The sequence below is a fragment of the Chiloscyllium plagiosum genome, unplaced genomic scaffold (assembly GCF_037043375.1).
Source record: "Chiloscyllium plagiosum isolate Xiang-an unplaced genomic scaffold, Cpla_swu_hap1 HiC_scaffold_36, whole genome shotgun sequence".
In the NCBI taxonomy this organism is placed as follows: Eukaryota; Metazoa; Chordata; class Chondrichthyes; order Orectolobiformes; family Hemiscylliidae; genus Chiloscyllium; species Chiloscyllium plagiosum.
In genome coordinates, this window is record NW_028270174.1 from 25,980,800 (window position 1) to 25,999,280 (window position 18,481).

Consider the following 18,481-nt stretch of genomic DNA (forward strand, 5'->3'; position numbering starts at 1 on the left):
AGAGGATAGGGCCCCTCAAAGATCAGCAAGGCAGCCTTTGTGTGGAGTTGCAGGAGATGGGGGTATTTTGCATCAGTGTTTGTTGTAGAAAAGGACATGGAAGATATTGATTATAGGGAAATAGATGGTGACATCTTGAAAAATGTCCATATTACAGAGGAGGAAGTGCTGGATGTCTTGAAAAGCATAAAGGTGGATAAGTCCTCAGGACCTGAGCAGGTATACCCTAGAACTCTGTTGGAAGCTAGGGATGTGATTTGCTGGGCCACTTGCTGAGATATTTATATCATCGATAGACACAAATAAGGTGCTGGAAGACTGGAAGTTGGCTAACATGGTGCCGTTGTTTAAGAAAGGTGGTAAGAACATGGCAGGGAACTATAGACCAGTGATCCTGACGTCGGTGGTGGGAAAGTTGTTGGAGGGAATCCTAACTGACAGGATGTACATGCATTTGGAAAGGCAAGGACTAATTAGGGATGGTCAACATGGCTTTGTGCGTGGGAAATCATGTCTCACAAACTTGATTTGAGTTTTTTGAAGAAGTAACAAAGAGGATTGATGAGGGCAGAGTGGTAGATGTGATCCATATGGACTTCAGTAAGGCACTCAATAAGGTTCCCCATGGGAGACTGGTTAGCAAGGTTAGATCTCATGGAATATAGGGAGAATGAACCGTTTGAATACAGAACTGGCTCAAAGGTAGAAGACAGAGAGTGGTTGTGGAGGGTTGTCTTTCAGATTTGAGGCCTGTGGCTGGTGGAGTGCCACAAGGATCAGTGCTGGATCCACTACTTTTCATCATTTATATAAATAATTTGGATGTGAGCATAAGAGGTATAGTTAGTAAGTTTGCAGATGACACCAAAATTGGAGGTGTTGTAGACAGCAAAGAAGATTATTTCAGATTACAACGGGATCTTGATCAGATGGGCCAATGGGCTGAGATGTGGCAGGTGGAGTTTATTGTAGATAAATGTGAGGTGCTGCATTTTGGGAAAGCAAATCTTAGCAGGACTTATACACTTAATGGTAAGATTCTGGATTAGTGGTGCTGGAAGAGCACAGCAGTTCAGGCAGCATCCGAGGAGCAGTAAAATCGGCGTTTCGGGCAAAAGCCCTTTGTCAGGAATAAAGCTTAATGGTAAGGCCCTAGGAAGTGTTGTTGAACAAAGACACCTTTGAGTGCAGGTTCATCGCTCCTTGAAAGTGGAGTCGCAGATAGATAGGATAGTGAAGAAGGCATTTGGTATGCTTTCTTTTATTGGTCAGAATATTGAGTACAGGAATTGGGAGGTCATGTTGCGGCTGTACAGGACATTGGTTACACCACTGTTGACATATTGTGTGCCATTCTGGTCTCCTTCCTATTGGAAAGATGTTGTGAAACTTGAAAGGGTTCAGAAAAGATTTACAAGGATGTTGCCAGAGTTGGAGGATTTGAGCTATAGGGAGAGGCTGAATGGGCTGGGGCTGTTTTCCCTGGAGCATTGGAGGTTGAGGGTGACCTTATAGAGGTTTATAAAATCATGAGGGGCATGGATAGGATAAAAAGACAAAGTCTTTTCCCTGGGTTCGGGGAGTCCAGAACTAGAGGGCATAGGTTTAGGGTGAGAGGAGAAAAATATAAAAGAGACCTAAGGGGCAACGTTTTTTCACACAGAGGGTGGAACGTGTAAGGAATGAGCTGCCAGAGGAAGTGGTGGAGTCTGGTACAATTGCAACATTTAAAATCATTTGGATTAGTACATGAATAGGAAGGGTTTGGAGGGATATTGGCCAGGTGCTGGCAGGTGGGACTCGATTGGTTTGGGATATCTGGTCAGCGTGGACGGGTTGGACCAAAGGGTCTGTTTCCATTCTGTACATCTCTATGACTCTATAACAACCATTAAGAAATAAAATCAGAAATAAGGAATATGTGGGTTGGGGCTGGGATTTCCTGTGAACAGATAATGTTTAGCTCACTTCATATTTAAATAAGGTAAGGCATCTGTATGTACCCCAAACAGTCTTCCAGCTGGCTGCGAGTTTGGCCAGGCTGCCATGCAGAAACTGGTGCCAAACGAGGACAAGCCTGCCACTGCTGCCACACCAGGTACCTCCACCGGAGCGTAGCGCACAGGTGAGCTTTTCGCACGGTCATGCCAGTCGACAACAACACCACCTCGCATTCATGCACTACCTTTTCAAAATGTGTTAAACAATCATTCAAGCTTGGCCCCATCAGGAGGTATGAGGAGGACAAAACTCTACAAACTCAATCCCAGCGCTGGATTTTACCTTGAAGGAGGTTGGCAGGGGTGGTGAATTAAAGAGAGAGACTTTAACGAAAGCCTTAATGAAGGGTTCAGAGCACGGGCTGGATTGTGAATCATTGACCGTGGAGCTGAAGGCGCAGTCACCAGTGCTGTAGCGATTTCTTTTTTAAATTGGGGGAAGACCAGGATTCGAGCGACGCTGAGATTCTGCGAATGGCAAGGATTACAGATAGCGGGAGGGACGCAGGTTATGGAGGGGATTTTAAAATGTAGGTGGTACACGGTTGAGGGCCGGGGCTGGTGCAGTGGATGTGGGGTGATATCCAAATGGAACTTGGTGTCAGCAGAACCCTGACTCGGATCTAACGTACCGTCTGTGGCCACTGGGACGTCAATGACGTTTCAGAGGCTGTTTTGTTTCATGTGAAAAGCTACTGTGTGTCCTAGATAAGTATGTACCTGTCAGGCAGGGAGGAAGCTGTAGAGAGTGGGAGCCATGGTTTACGAAGGAAGTGGAATCTCTGGTCAAGAGGAAGAAGAAGGCTTATGTTAGGATGAGATGTGAAGGCTCAGTTAGGGCGCTTGAGGGTTATAAGGTAGCCAGGAAAGACACAAAGAGAGAGCTCAAAAGAACCAGGAGGAGACATGAGAAGTTGTTGGCGGATAGGATCAGGGTAAACCCTAAGGCTTTCTCTCGGTATTTAAGGAATAAAAGAATGACGAGAGTAAGATTAGGGCCAATCAGGGATAGTAGTGGGAAGTTGTGTGTGGAGTCAGAGGAGATAGGGGAAGCACTAAATGAATACTTTTCAACAGTATTCACTCTAGAAAACGACAATGTTGTTGAGGAGAATACTGAGACTAGGTGTGATTGAAGTTCACAAGGAAGAGGTATTAGAAATCCTGCCGAGTGTGAAAATAGGATCCTCTGGGAAGCCAGGGAGGAGATTGACGAGCCTTTGGCACTGATCTTTAAATCGTCATTGTCTACAGGAATAGTGCCAGAAGACTGGAGGATAGCAAATGTGGTTACCCTATTCAAGAAGGGGAGTAGAGACAATCCTGGTAATTATCGATCAGTGAGCCTCACTTCAGTTGTTGGTAAAGTGTTGAAAAAGTTTATAAGAGATAGGATTTTATAATCATCTAGAAAAGAATAATTTGATTAGGGATAGTCAGCATGGTTTTGTGAAGGGTAGGTTGTGCCTCACACACCTTACTGAGTTCTTTGAGAAGGTGACCAAACAGGTAGATGAGAGTAAACCGGTTGATGTGGTATATATATATATATGGATTTTAGCAAGGCGTTCGATAAGGTTCCCCATAGTAGGCTATTGTAAAAAATGCGGAGGAATGGGATTGTGGGAGATATAGCAGTTTGGATCAGTAATTGGCTTGCTGAAAGAGGACAGAGGGTGGTGGTTGATGGGAAATGTTCATCCTGGAGTCCAGTTACCAGTGGTGTACAGCAAGGGTCAGTGTTGGGTCCACTGCTGTTCGTCATTTTTATAAACGACCTGGTTGAGGGCGTAGAAGGGTGGGTTAGTAAATTGGCAGATGACACTAAGGTCGGTGGAGTTGTGGATAGTGATGAAAGATGTAGTAGGTTACAGAGAGACATAGATAAGATGCAGAGCTGGGCTGAGAGGTGGGAAATGGAGTTTAATGCGGACAAGTATGAGGTGATTCACTTTGGTCGGAGTAACCGGAATGCAAAGTACTGGGCTAATGGTAAGATTCTTGGTAGTGTAGATGAGCAGAGAGATCTCGCTGTCCAGGTACACAGATCCTTGAAAGTTGCCACCCAGGTTGACAGGGTTGTTAAGAAGGCATACAGTGTGTTAGCTTTTATTAATAGAGAGATCGAGGTCTGGAACCATGAGGTTATGCTGCAGCTGTACAGAGCTCTAGTGCGGCCGCACTTCGGTATTGTGTACAGTTCTGGTCACTGCATTATAAGAAGGAGGTGGAAGCTTTGGAAAGGGTGTAGAGGAGATTTACTAGGATGTTGCCTGGTATGGAGGGAAGGTCTTACGAGGAAAGGCTAAGGGACTTGATGCTGTTTTCATTAGAGAGAAGAAGGTTGATTGGTGACTTAATAGAGACATATAATATAATCAGCGGGTTAGATAGGGTGGACAAGGACAGCCTATTCCCAAGAATGGTGACGGCGAGCATGAGGGGGCATAGCTTTAAATTGAGGGATGATAGATATAGGACAGATGTCAGAGGTAGTTTCTTTACTCAGAGAGTAATAAAGGTATGGAATGCTTTGCCTGCAACGGTAGTAGATTCGCCAACTTTAAGTACATTTAAGTCATCATTGGACAAGCATATGGACTTACATGGAATAGTGTAGGTTAGATGAGCTTCAGATTGGTATGACAAGTCGGCGCAACATTGAGGGCCTGTACTGCGCTGTTATGTTCTATGTTCTATGTCTGAGGACGACAGTTTATTCTGAAGTTCTATAGGGTATTGGTGAGGAGAGACCTGGAATATTGTGTGGAGTTTTGGTCTCCTTATCAGGGGATAGATCTTCCTGCGAGAGAAAGAGTGTAACAAAGGTTAACCAGATTGATTCCTGGAATGGCAGCACTGATCTATGGAGAGAGATGGAGTCAATTAGGATTGTATTCAGTGGCGTTTAGAAGAATAGGATAGGATCTCATAAAATTGTAACTGGATTAGACAGCGTAGATACAGAAAAGATGTTTCCAATGTTGATGGAATCCACAATCAGGAGTCAAAGTTTAAGGTTAGAGGTGAACATTTTAGAATTGAGATGAGGTGAAACTTCTTCAGAGTGGTGAGCCTGTGGAATTCATTGTCACAAAGAAGGGTTGATGCCAAAATGTTGTGTTTTCAAAAATGAGGTAGATAGAGCTCTTGTGGCTAAAAGGGATCAAAGGATATGGGGGGAGAGCAGCATGACAGCACTGAACTTGATGATCAGCCATGATCATATTGAATGGTGGAGCAGGCTCCAAGTGCCGACTTCTGCTTCTATCTTCTGTATTTCTATGTAAGAGAGAGACACTGCTAAGAATGCCCATCTCATCAAGCAATCATAAAATAAGTCACCTATATCAGAAACACTCCCTCCCAGACTTATTCTCGATGTATCACAGAAATCTAAGTGAAGAATCTCTTCCTCGAAAAGAGCAACAGTATGTCCAAGTGGAACAGACCGAGACCAGGAATGTTGGACCTTTATTGATAGCCAAACTCCTCATTTACTTACACAGTAAGTGGAAGGTGATGTCTGTAGATTCTGAGGGAAAGAAACCTGCAACCACTTGAAAGAAAAGCAGGGGCTCTGGATTTTCCAGTTTGTGACGGAGATGAGTCTAAAATGGTGCTGACACCTGCTCAGCCCTTGTAAATTTGAGTGATCTTTGGTGAACTACACAGACCTCAGTGAACTGATCATAAAGAGGATTTACAAAGCTGTGATTTTCATCACTGTAGACAAATATACGTCGCAGCTAATAGATGACTGTGTGAGGCAGTTTTTTGCATAATTTCCAACCTGCCGACCTTACTAAACAGGTCTGGACTTGGTCACGTACTTTTGGCCTGGTTAGCATCTCCATGGTAGTTAATTACTTAAGGCAGCATCACTTCTGATTTACAAGTGCTGTCAGTTTATGATGAAGTCTAAAAAATGACTTTTGTGCCATAATGCAGTTATTACTGATTAAATCTTTATATGGACAATATTGAACTGTGCTGCACAGCTCAAAATTCTGATGGTTCTTTTTTTGTCATGTCATTTAATGATGAACTCTCAGACTTTTGGGTTCAGAACAAACAGGTCGAGGTGAAGGCAAAGTCACTAGTTATGTTCAGGCTTAGGCATCTTTTAGAACTCTGCTTATTGCATACTCATCCTAATTACTACTACATATGATAATCTGAGATACACAAGGTTATAATTTTCCTGTTACATTGTGAAAATTATGTTACATAATGCTCCTCTCTTCACACTATTATTTCTGTCCAGTAGCGAGCAGCTCCATAAGATTATTGCAAAGTTGTTCAAGGATCCTAAAGCACTTTCACTACACCATTCCACAAGCATTTTTCTCCCGTGTTACAAATATTAATTGACACTTGTGCATGATCAAATTAGCTATTTCGATTACTTCCTTTTCCAATCAGCACTTATTTTTGTCTGTTTTTTTTTCTCTGCCACTGCTGCCCAAGTCCTTGACATTATTCATCTATGTCAATAGGTACGGAAGGAAAGCCTGAGAAGTTATAAAAAAAATTAGGTAAGGTTGGTGATCTTTCATTTTTTTTTGCTGTCTCCCATTAGATCAGTATTTTAATTAATCTGATAGCTTGCACCTCCATCCTTAATGGACAGTGCATACTGAAGGGTCTTGCATTGATTTAAGAGCAGGAATACCCGAGGAAGATTGTTTTCACCTTCTCCATCAATAGCAATTGGATTGGGTGTTGAGAAAAGAGGAAAAAAAGTGATGTTGCTCACCCATAGGCGGTTGTTCCACAAAAGAACATATTCCGTTGCAATATTAACCTAACCTTTACACTTCAGTTCCAAGTCATGAATATAGATGTTGGCTTGCAAGTGATTTGGTTTGAAGCTTGGTGTACTCTTTAGATTGTAGCATTTCTTTAAGAAATGATATCTTTTCCTACAATTAACACAGTGGTAGAGTAAGGCTCAAAGATGCTGTCTTTGCTAATGTGGGGTTTTGAAATCACATCCATGACAAGATACTGGAGCTTTAGATAGTTTAGAATTTTAGGTTGGAGTTGTCATGTTCAATATCTTTTTTGAAAGAATCTCTCTGGTTGAATGCAAGTTGTTTGCCACTTCACCACATCATGTTCCCTGGCCAACGTTTGTCTCAGGCTTGCAACTGTGCTCCAGCAAAGCTCAGCACAAACTGGAAGAACAGCACTTAATTTTCCACTTAACGACGCTATAGCCTTCAGGACTCAATGTCGAGTTCAACAACTTTAGGGTTTGAGCAGTCCCATGTCCTTACCCTTACCCCCACACACCAGGCCTGATTATCATAATGTTTGCTATTACACACACTAAAAGGTATTGTTTCAGACAGAAATTAGGAGAATTGGTTTGAGTATAATGCGACTTTTAGAAATCTGTGCCTCAGTAGATAGATTAGATAGTTTAAATTAGATTAATTAATTAGTTAATTTCTTTATTAATTTAATTTGATTAATGGTTATTGGGGTTATGAGAATATTGAATTTAAAACACAAATATAATCAGCCATGATTAGATTCCCTACAGCGTGGAAACAAGCCCTTCAGCCCAACAAGCCCTCCAAAGAGCAATCCACCTCCCTCTGACTAATGCACCTAACACTATGGGCAATTTAGCATGGCCAATTCACCTAACCTGTACATCTTTGGACTGTGGGAAGAAACCCACACAGACATGGGAAGAACATGCAAATTGCACACACTGTCGCCTGAGGCTGGAATTGAACCTGGGTCCCTTGTGTTGTGAGGCTGCAGTGCTATCCACTGAGCCACTGTGCCCCATCTTATTGCATAACAGTTTGGAAAAGGTACCAAATCGCATATTTTTGCTCATTTTTCATATAGCTTCTATGATTATAACACAGTCTGATAAATGTTCTGCATTGAAATGAACTTTTGCTGCACAATACTACTTGACTAATTTTTTAGAATCTGTATTCACTGCTATTTGGACTGTCCATTCCTCTTTTGATGAAGTTTAGTGACTGAAAGAAACCAACAATGATTTTGTCACAAATGAGGTTTTGTTATAACTTTCCATAGTTGCAAGGTTTAGGTCATTCATTTGGGTCATTAATGAAGCTATCTACACACTCTCCATAGAGTTGATATCTGCTATTGAAGCATCATATCATCATTGCCTTGTTCGTTCTTGAAGTGAAATATTGATCAAAAGCTGTGAGGTTGTCAATATAATTGGTTTCTCATTCATTTGTTGTCTATGAAACACATGGTCTGATGTTTTTTTACATGGAGTAAAGCAGCATGCTAACCTCTTCAGCATTTGATTTTCTGTCCAATCGCTATGCTGTTCAGTGTCCTAGGAATTGTATTGAACACAATAAGCTGATCATTCAAAGGGATCTGATTTCATAAATTTCTCTGATGGAAAGATTTATCTTGATGCATGCTGTTGAATTGACTGATTATTGATAGGCATTTGAAGGTATTGATTATTTTCTTGATTTAGATAATTGTTAGGATTTTGATCTCCTTGCATTACACTCATTTTGTTGTATTGATGTATTGTTTGTTCAATCTTTCTTACTGAAAAAAATTATTGAAATGCGAAAACCAAAAACTGGAAGTTTCTGCTGTTCTCAATGTTGTTTACACTGTAAAGTCTGAGTTTTGTTTACCAAAATGGGATCTTTGTATAGATGAATGAAGATATTCCTTTTCCAAGAAGGCTGAGGATTTCTCAAGATCTGTGTGCAGAACGTTTGGGTGGCTGTAATAAATTAAATGCAATGTGTTTTTTGACTATATCAAAAATGGCTATTGTGACATTGCTCTCATTGATATTTTCTGCATCCAAAGTATTTATGCACTGAATTTGACACATGTCAGATTTACATAAGTTTATTTCTTTGCTCCCCATGCCATTTTTGATGATTAAAGTTGATAAAACTTCATTGCTGAATAACACCCAAACCATCAAAATAATGAAGAGTCTTTGGTTTAAGGCAATTTCTGAACAACTTTCTGAACTTATTGTTAACAATTTCCTGTCAAACCTAAAGTCTAAGCTTGACTTCTTAGCCTAATTTTTAAAAAAATTCTTCCAAAGGATTTGATTTGATTTCAAAGGAAATCAGATAATCAGTCACTTTTCATAGTTTCTTGATCTGAATTTATCCCCATGACTGCTAATGAGTTTTTACAGCTCCCTTTGCCTTAATACCTCTTAAAAGTTTATTTCCCTTATTACTAGTAGATAATTGTTCAATCAACATACAGTTATCTTTGATTTCGCTGTAGCAGTTTTTCATTTGTTCAAATATTTTGCTTCCTTCTTGGTAGTCTTAAAGTTGTATCAATATTTTTTTCAGAACTTATGTTTGAGTTATTTTCTATTTTTTTTCATTTTCACTACTGCTACAATTTTTTTTCTCATTTGGTTTTAAGCCTTTAAATGTAACTCAGATTCATGACAGACTGGCCAAGGAAAAGGGAAGCTCAAGAACCATCTTCAGGCATAGGATTCTTTAGAACACATTTTATAGCGTACTAATATGAACTACTACCATATATAGTTATGAGATATACTAGGATTTAATCTTACTATTACATTAAGACCATTCTGTTTTCTTTTCTCTTCACTCTCCTACACAGCTAAGTGGCTTCATCCACACTGTTCTATTTTTGCTTGGTAGATTGAAGCTCTGTGATATCTTTGTTTTAGAATAGGGTCCTAAAGGCATTTAACAATTATCCTAAGATAGAGTTCTTAATATTGAACTTAAAATTTCCAAGGACCTTCAGAAGCAGAAGGCCTTACAAGTAGAGGTACCAAACTTTAATTTCCCCATGTTTTAGGCCATTTTGTGTGCCTGTGTTCCCAACAGGCTTAAAACTTGTGGAAATATTTGAATTAAGTTGATCAGACTTTCTGTATAATTTGCATATTTGTGCAAAACACCTCAGTCCGACCTCAAAGACATTTTGCTTTGTTTGAATTGCATTTTCAAAATTTTGCCCTGAAGCATTTTGAATGTTGTGCATTAACCATACTTTAACATTTTTTTCTATTATTTGAATCCTTGATATTACCTTTCTCTTTCCAAAGATGAAAAATGTTGCTGTGCTTATTTGCATTTGAAGTGGCAAATTGCTGCAACAAAGCAAGTAGCATCGGGTGGCATGGTGGCTCAGTGGTTAGCACTGCTGCCTCACAGCACCAGGATCCCAGTTTCAATTCAAGCCCCGGGCAACTGTCTGTGTAGAGTTTGCACATTCTCTCAGTGTCTGCGTGGGTTTCCTCCGGGTGCTCCGATTTCCTTCCACAGTCCAAAGATGCAGGCTAGGTGAATTGGCCATGCTAAATTGCCCATAGTGCTAGATGCATTAGTCGGAAGGAAATAGGTCTGGGTGGGTTACTCTTCAGAGGGTCGGTGTGGACTTGTTGGGCCAAAGGGCCTGTTTCCACACTGTAGGGAATCTAACCTAGTCTAAAAGTTTGCCAGAGCACACATAATTCAATTCATATTCCACATGATGTTAATAAGCAACAAACCACACTGGACACAGTAAAGCTTAAAGGCTTAACAACATCCCAATTCCTGACAATGTGGAAAATTGCTAAGCAGTCCACAAAATTAGGACGAGTTATCCACCCAAGCTTTATTCCCCGCCAATCAACAAAATAAAAGGTGTCATCCAAAGTGCTATTGCCTGTTCAGCATATAGCTCATGTTTAGCAAGTCAGTGACACTACTCATTACAGCTTGATCAAAAACAGTGATACAAAAACAGAGTCCCTGAGAAGAATATTGTGACATTGCTGACTTAATTTTAGGAGTATTCAATCAACAGTATACCATTGGGCAGCTATGATAATGCTAGACTAATAGCACTAGAAGCAAAAACCCTTTAGGAGCTAGAATTGCATTAAATACAAGGTCATAGTTGTTTAAGACCAAACAGCATGGGATATTTCTTCAGCAGTTACTCTGGGCTGAGAACTCGGAATAACTGTTTTCATCTGCTTTGTTTATAGTTTTTCCTTTGTAACAGGATTTAGGACTGAGGTTTTCGCTGTCAATTCTACCATTCTCAGTTGAACTTACAACTCCCTGACTGATGAAAAGGCTTATGCCAGTCTGTGCCAAAACTTGTACAACATTTAGGTTTAGGTCAGCAGGAAGCAGGTAATGACCAAACACTCTGACTGTGAGGAGATGGTAATTTTCAGTAAGAAATATTCAAGGTAACTTCCCTGACTATCAATGACACCATCATCCACAAGATCCTTCACATCTTTTAGAATTACTAGTGGTGAAAATGATAACTAGCCATGTAATATTAAAACATAAATTGCAAGAACAGTTCAGAATCCAGGAACTCTGTGACATGCGAGGCCCTTTCAAATTTTTTAAAATTATCTACATGCCATAAATCAATGTAGGCTCACTACTTAGCTGGACGGAAGACCCCACAACAACACACAAGAACCCAACATCTTCTAATTGCCTAAACAATCAAAATTAGGCCATCAGTCGTAATTCTTTTTGCATTTTCTGAGGAAATTTGTTTCAATGTATGTATGCTTCCTTTCTTTATAGCTGTGTTGCTTCCTTCTCATGGTGCTAGACTATGAACTGACCTTTATTAACCTTGACTGGTTTTTCCCTGTTTGGAGGATTAACTACAGTAATTTGGATGGGATGCTTTATGCTTCCTCAAATATTTGTAGCTATGATCCTCTAAGTTTTAACACCACTTGTTCAAACCTTTGTGAGGACTGGAGTGGAATCATTATCTGATACCTTAGTGGAGATTCCCCATTCAAGTTTCATGCCACTATGGAACTGTTGATGTGTATAGCAATCTCTAATTTTGATCAACTTTGCATTAGTCTTGGAATGAAGTATAATAAAGTCAGAAACCAAACCCTCAGTTTACAGTTGAAATATTCTTCCCTATCTTCCTCAATGCCCTGCTCATTTGAATCATATACCTATAGAATTATTACAGCGTGAAAACAGGCCATTTGGCCCAACAAGTCCATACCAACTCTCCGAAGGGCATCCCGCCCAGACCCACCCTATCCCTGTAACCCTGCATTTTCCATGGCTAATCCATCTAACCTACATATCCCTGGACACCATGGGGCAATTTAGCATGGCCAATCCACCTAACCTGCACATCTTTGGACTGTGGGAGGAAACCGGAGCACTGGGAGGAAAACCACGCAGACATGGGGAGCACTTTTCACAGTGCTCTTCTTAGTGAGACAGACAAAAGAACACGGAATTAAATTTGTAGTTCAGCTCAATTTTATTAACAAAATAGTCAGAGTCTTAGAGATGGACAGCACGGAAACAGGTCCTTCAATCCAACTTGTCCATGCCAACCAGATGTCCCAACCTAATCTAGTCCCACCTGCCAGAACCCAGCCCATATCCCTCCAAACCCTTCCTATTCATATACCTATCCAAATGCTTTTTAAATGTTGCAATTATACCAGCCTCCACCACTTCCTCTGGCAGCCCTTTCCACAAATGGACCACCCTCCGTGTGAAAGAGTTGCCCCTTAGATCTCTTTTGTGGGCACAGTGGTTAGCACTGCTGCCTCACAGCGCCAGAGACCCGGGTTCAATTCCCGATTCAGGCGACTGACTGTGTGGAGTTTGCACGTTCTCCCCGTGTCTGCGTGGGTTTCCTCCGGGTGCTCCGGTTTCCTCCCACAGTCCAAAGATGTGCAGGGTCAGGTGAATTGGCCACGCTAAATTGCCCATAGTGTTAGGTTAAAGGGATAAATGTAGGGGTAGGGGTATGGGTGGGTTGCGCTTTGGCGGGTCAGTGTGGACTTGTTGGGCCGAAGGGCCTGTTTCCACCCTGTAAGTAATCTAATCTAATCTATATCTTTCCCCTCTCACCCTAAACCTATGCCCCCAAATTCTGGATTCCCCCACCCCAAGGAAAAGATCTTGCCTATTTACCCTATCCATGCCCCTCATGATTTTATAAACCTCTATAAGGTCACCCCTCAGCCGCCGCTCCAGGAAAAACAGCCCCAGCCAATTCAGCCTCTCCATATAGTTCAAATCTGCCAACCCCTGGCAACATTTTTGTAATTTTTTTCTGAACCCTTTCAAATTTCCCAACATCATGTCAGCATTTTTCAAATTCCCGCAATATTTACCATGTATCCCCCTCTATCTGTCTGGGAAAGGCGGATTAAGTGTTTCAGCTGAGCCCTTGAAATTTCTTGGGCTGGCTGCCTTCCATGAAGGTTTGTTTTGTAGGCCAGGGTGGAACTTCTCCTGGTTTTTTTAGGTTGCTATACAGTCTTCTGCCATAAGTGATGCTGTCTTTGAAGAGGCAGCTTCCAGGTGTGTGTTTTTATGCCCCCTCACCCGAACCTTCCTGTATGTTCTGTGTTCTTTGGCCAGTTGAGTCATGAGCTGGGTTCAAAGCATCCAATGAGATTGCTCCTTCACTGTTGCTATGCCAGTTGTAAAGTGCTTGCCCTCAGGCACTGGCTGGAAGGCAAGTTGAGAAAGTCTGGTTAATACTGCTTCAATATACAGCCATCAGGCTAGTTGTAACTGGTTCCCCTTGCATCTATGTGACTTCTGTGATGCTGGTTTCCACTGTTCTCTGTAGCCAATTAGCTGCGGGTTGTTGTTTAGTTTGGCCGCAGGCCTTCTTTCGGCAGCTGAGGGTCAAATTAGAATGTCCAATTTTGAGCTGCGGTTGCTCAATCATAGCATCCCCTGTGTGCTATTTATGTCCTGTGAGGAGTGGCTCTGTGACATCATTAGAAGATTGCTTTAGGATCTTAAAGCGCTCTCACAACACTTTTGGGATTTATTTGTGGTTCAACCTTCACCACAACTACTAGAAATTCCCTAGATGAGCCTAGGAAAAATGATCAGTTACAGTTTCCTGCCTAAGGTACCCAGATGTTATCATCCTTGCAACATTCAAAAATGCATAGCATAAGCATAACTTCTGGGAGTATGGTTTCAGGTATTGTATAAAACTATTACTCTTTGGATAAAAGCTTTTGTTGTTGTCAAAGCTGCATGGAAAGGTTTCTCCCATAAAGAAGCAACTTGAGTGATACTGTAAATAAATAGATACCACTGGATCAGTATTCCCCCCTCACCCCAGCCTCTCTAAAACCCTCACTGTTGCTGAATGAATTTCTCAGTTTGGTCAACGACCAAGGACTCAGGGGATAACTCTGTTCTTCAGAGTTATTACTCTGGTAAAAGTCAACTTCATGTTTTGGCAGCCTACCCTTCACATGAAGTGTGGTCTTTCTGAAAATTTATTTATAAGATGATGGTATTGTTAGATAGGTCAGCATTTATTACCCATCCCAGAGGACAGTTAAGAGTCAACCACAATACTATGGGTTGAGACTCACATGTAGGCCAGACCAAGTAAGGACAGCAGTTTCCTTCCCTAAAGGACATTAGTGAACTAGATTGTATTTTTTTTAACCTGGATAATCGTTTAATGGTCATCCATTACATTTTTATTGAATTCAAATTCTATCAACTGCCATGGTAGGATTTGAATCTGGGTTCCCAGAAAATTGCCTGAATCGAATTCCAACAATAATGCCATTGCAACATCTTCTCCCATTTTGTCTCTAACCAGATACTGTGCCCAGGTTATTCTATGGAAGATGATACAACTTTATTTTGTGAAGTACAGTGGGTGAGCCTTATTCCCTCTGACATATCCTGGTATATGTATGAGTCTGTAATCACAGGTCTTGCTGTTATGATAAATGTAGACAGAACACCTTGGATCTCATTGCACCTGCATTTGGTGGTCCCTGGAGAATTTCTCTTCCTCATCTAAAGCATTCAGTTTCTTCAGAATGTAGCTAGGAATGTTCACACTCAGCACTTTGCACAGTGATATGTAAATGCCTAATTTTTCACATAAATACTGATGAAGTTATGAGAGCAAAGTTGATAAGTAAGTCAATCTTAGCAAAAAAAAAATGTATGGAACAAATTACAACAGTAAGAAAGAAAGCATACATTTACAAAATAATGAAAATAATGTAAACTTACCTTTAAAATCCCTGCTTTAACAAGCTACCCTCCTTAGGATACTGATCCAGAATTGCAAACTTCAGTGAGGAAGCACATTGAAATCATAACATGGAAAGAGATCACACAACTCAATTGGTCAATATTGATCATCATATTTCATACCTGGTCCTAATTCTATGCACATCTACCCTGCAAATCACTGCACACAATCCACTATTCATATATCCTTTAACACCCTTCCATTCAAGAATTTGTCTATTCTACACCTCACCTTCAAATCAGGCTGAACATTTCTCCAGCAATGTGGATTTACCTGCTCACTAGTTGGAGAGCTGGTCGGAACTGCACACTGCTCCCAAAGGGGTGCCCTGATGTAATTAAGTTCTTGACAGGTCAGCATTGGACTTCCATTTGGGTAAAGCCCTTTAAGTGTCTGAAATCATATCCTTTGGAGCTGATGACAGATCACCATTGCCAACAGTGACACTAGCATTGATGGCTGCTGCCAGTAATGCATTGAGGCAAAGCTCCAGGATTGATTCTGGACAGCAGGGATCAAGGGGTGAGGGTCACCAGTAAGGAGGTGTGAAAGGGGACTGTCAAGGAAAGGAAAAGCATGTGGATTTTGGCAACTCCCACTATCCAATCCCTGGATCATTCAATTGGGCACAGAGTGCCTGCCTGTAACAGATCCAAAAGAGCCTATTAGTGTTTGTTGAACAGCCTTTGGGTGGCATGAGAAAGCTATATGAGTTCAGGAGAATCCTTGAACTACCACCATCACAAATGCATTTTTTGTCGGCTCAAGGATAATTGACGTAAAGGTTGTGCAAGTACTTCTGTCCAAGACCGTGTTAGGGAACTGGAGCTGGAGTTGGATGAACTTAGGATCATTCGGGAGGCAGAGGGGGGCATAGATCGGAGCTTTAGGGAAGTAGTAACTCCAAAGATGGCAGATAGATGGGTGACAGTGAGGGGGACTAGGAGGAAGCAGCCAGTGCAGGGACCCCCTGCGGCCGTTACCCTCAAGAACAAGTATACCGTTTTGGATACTTGTGGGGGGACGACTTACCAGGGGCAAGTAACGGGGCTCAGGCCTCTGGCACGGAGCCTGTCCCCGTTACTCAGAAGGGAAGGGTGGAGAAGAGCAGAGCAATACTAATTGGGGACTCGATAGTTCGTGGCACAGATAGGAGGTTTTGTGGGAACGAGAGAGACTCACGTTTGGTATGTTGCCTCCCAGGTGTAAGGGTACTTGATGTCTCTGATCATGTTTTCCGGGTCCTTAAGGGGGAGGGGGAGCAGCCCGAAGTCGTGGTCCACATTGGCACCAATGACATAGGTAGGAGGAGCGCTGAGGATGTTAGGCAGGCTTTCAGGGAGCTAGGTTGGAAGCTCAGAGTTAGAACGAACAGAGTTGTTGTCTCTGGTTTGTTACCCGTGCCACGTGATAGAGAGTCGAGGAATAGGGAGAGAGAACAGTTAAATGCGTGGCTACAGGGATGGTGCAGGAGGGAGGGATTCCGGTATTTGGATAACTGGGGTTCTTTCTGGGGAAGGTGGGACCTCTATAAACAGGATGGTCTACACCTGAACCTGAGGGGCACCAGTATCCTTGGTGGGAGGTTTGCTAGTGCTCTTGGGGGGGGTTTAAACTAACTCTGCAGGGGCATGGGAACCCAGACTGTAGCTTTAGGGTGCAGGACCTGGAGTGTAGGGAGGTTTGGAACATGGCGTCAATTTCAAAGGAGGGTGCCTGTAAACAGGAAAGTGGTTTGAAGTGTGTATACTTCAATGCAAGAAGTATACGAAATAAGGTAGGTGAACTTGCAGCGTGGGTTGGTACCTGGGACTTCGATGTTGTGGTTATTACGGAGACATGGGTAGAACAGGGACAGGATTGGCTGTTGCGGGTTCCAGGGTTTAAATGTTTTAGTAGGGTCAGAGGTGGGGGTAAAAGAGGGGGAGGTGTGGCATTGCTTGTCAAAGATAGTATTACAGCTGTGGAAAGGACGATGGATGAAGACTCGCCATCTGAGGTAGTTTGGGCTGAGGTTAGGAATAGGAAAGGTGAGGTCACCCTGTTAGGAGTTTTTTACAGGCCTCCTAATAGTCCTAGAAACGTAGAAGAAAGGATTGTGAGGATGATTCAAGAGAAGAGTGAAAGTAATAGGGTGGTTGTTATGGGGGACTTTAACTTTCCTGATATTAATTGGGAAAGCTATAGCTCAAGTTCGTTAGATGGGTCAGTGTTTGTCCAATGTGTGCAGGAGGGTTTCCTGACACAATATGTAGATAGGCCAACAAGAGGTGAGGCCATACTGGATTTGGTTCTGGGTAATGAACCAGGCCAGGTGTTAGAATTAGAGGTAGGTGAGCACTTTGGGGACAGTGACCACAATTCGGTGACCTTTACTCTAGTGATGGAGAGGGATAAGTGTGCACTACAGGGCAAGAGTTATAGATGGGGGCAGGGAAATTATGATGCTGTGAGGCATGTCTTAGGATGTGTGGCCTGGAAAAGTAAGCTTCAAGGCAAGGGTGTAATTGATATGTGGAGCTTGTTCAAGGAGCAACTATTGAGTGTCCTTGATAAGTATGTGCCCGTCAGGCAGGGAGGAAAGGGTCGTGTGAGGGAGCCGTGGTTTAATAAGGAATTGGAATCCCTTGTTAAATGGAAGAGGGCGGCCTATGTAAAGATGAGGCGTGAAGGTTCAATTGGGGCGATTGAGAGTTATAAGGTAGCCAGGAAGGACCTGAAGAGAGAGCTAAGAGCAGCAAGGAGGGGACATGAAAGGTCCTTAGTTGGTAGGATTAGGGAAAACCCTAAGGCTTTCTATAGGTATGTCAGGAATAAAAGAATGACTAGGGTAGGAATAGGTCCAGTCAAGGATAGTAGTGGGAAGTTGCGTGTGGAGGCTGAAGAGATTGGGGAGACACTGAATGAATACTTTTCGTCAGTATTCAATCAGGAACAGGACATTGTTATCAATGTGAGTACTGAGTCACAATTAAGTAGAATGGATGGCTTTGAGGTAGGTAGAGAAGAGGTGTTGGAAATTCTGGAAAGGATGAAAATAGATAAGTCCCCTGGGCCTGATGGCATTTATCCTAGAATTCTCTGGGAAGCAAGGGAGGAGATTGCAGAGCCATTGGCCTTGATTTTTATGTCCTCGTTGTCTACAGGAGTAGTGCCAGAAGATTGGAGGCTAGCAAATGTGGTTCCCTTGTTCAAGAAGGGGAGTAGGGATAACCCTAGTAACTATAGGCCGGTGAGTCTCACTTCTGTTGTGGGCAAAATCTTAGAGAGAATTGTAAGGGATAGGATTTATGAACATCTGGATAGGAATAATGTGATCAAGGATAGTCAGCATGGTTTTGTGAAGGGCAGGTCGTGCCTCACAAACCTTATTGAGTTCTTTGAGAAGGTGACTA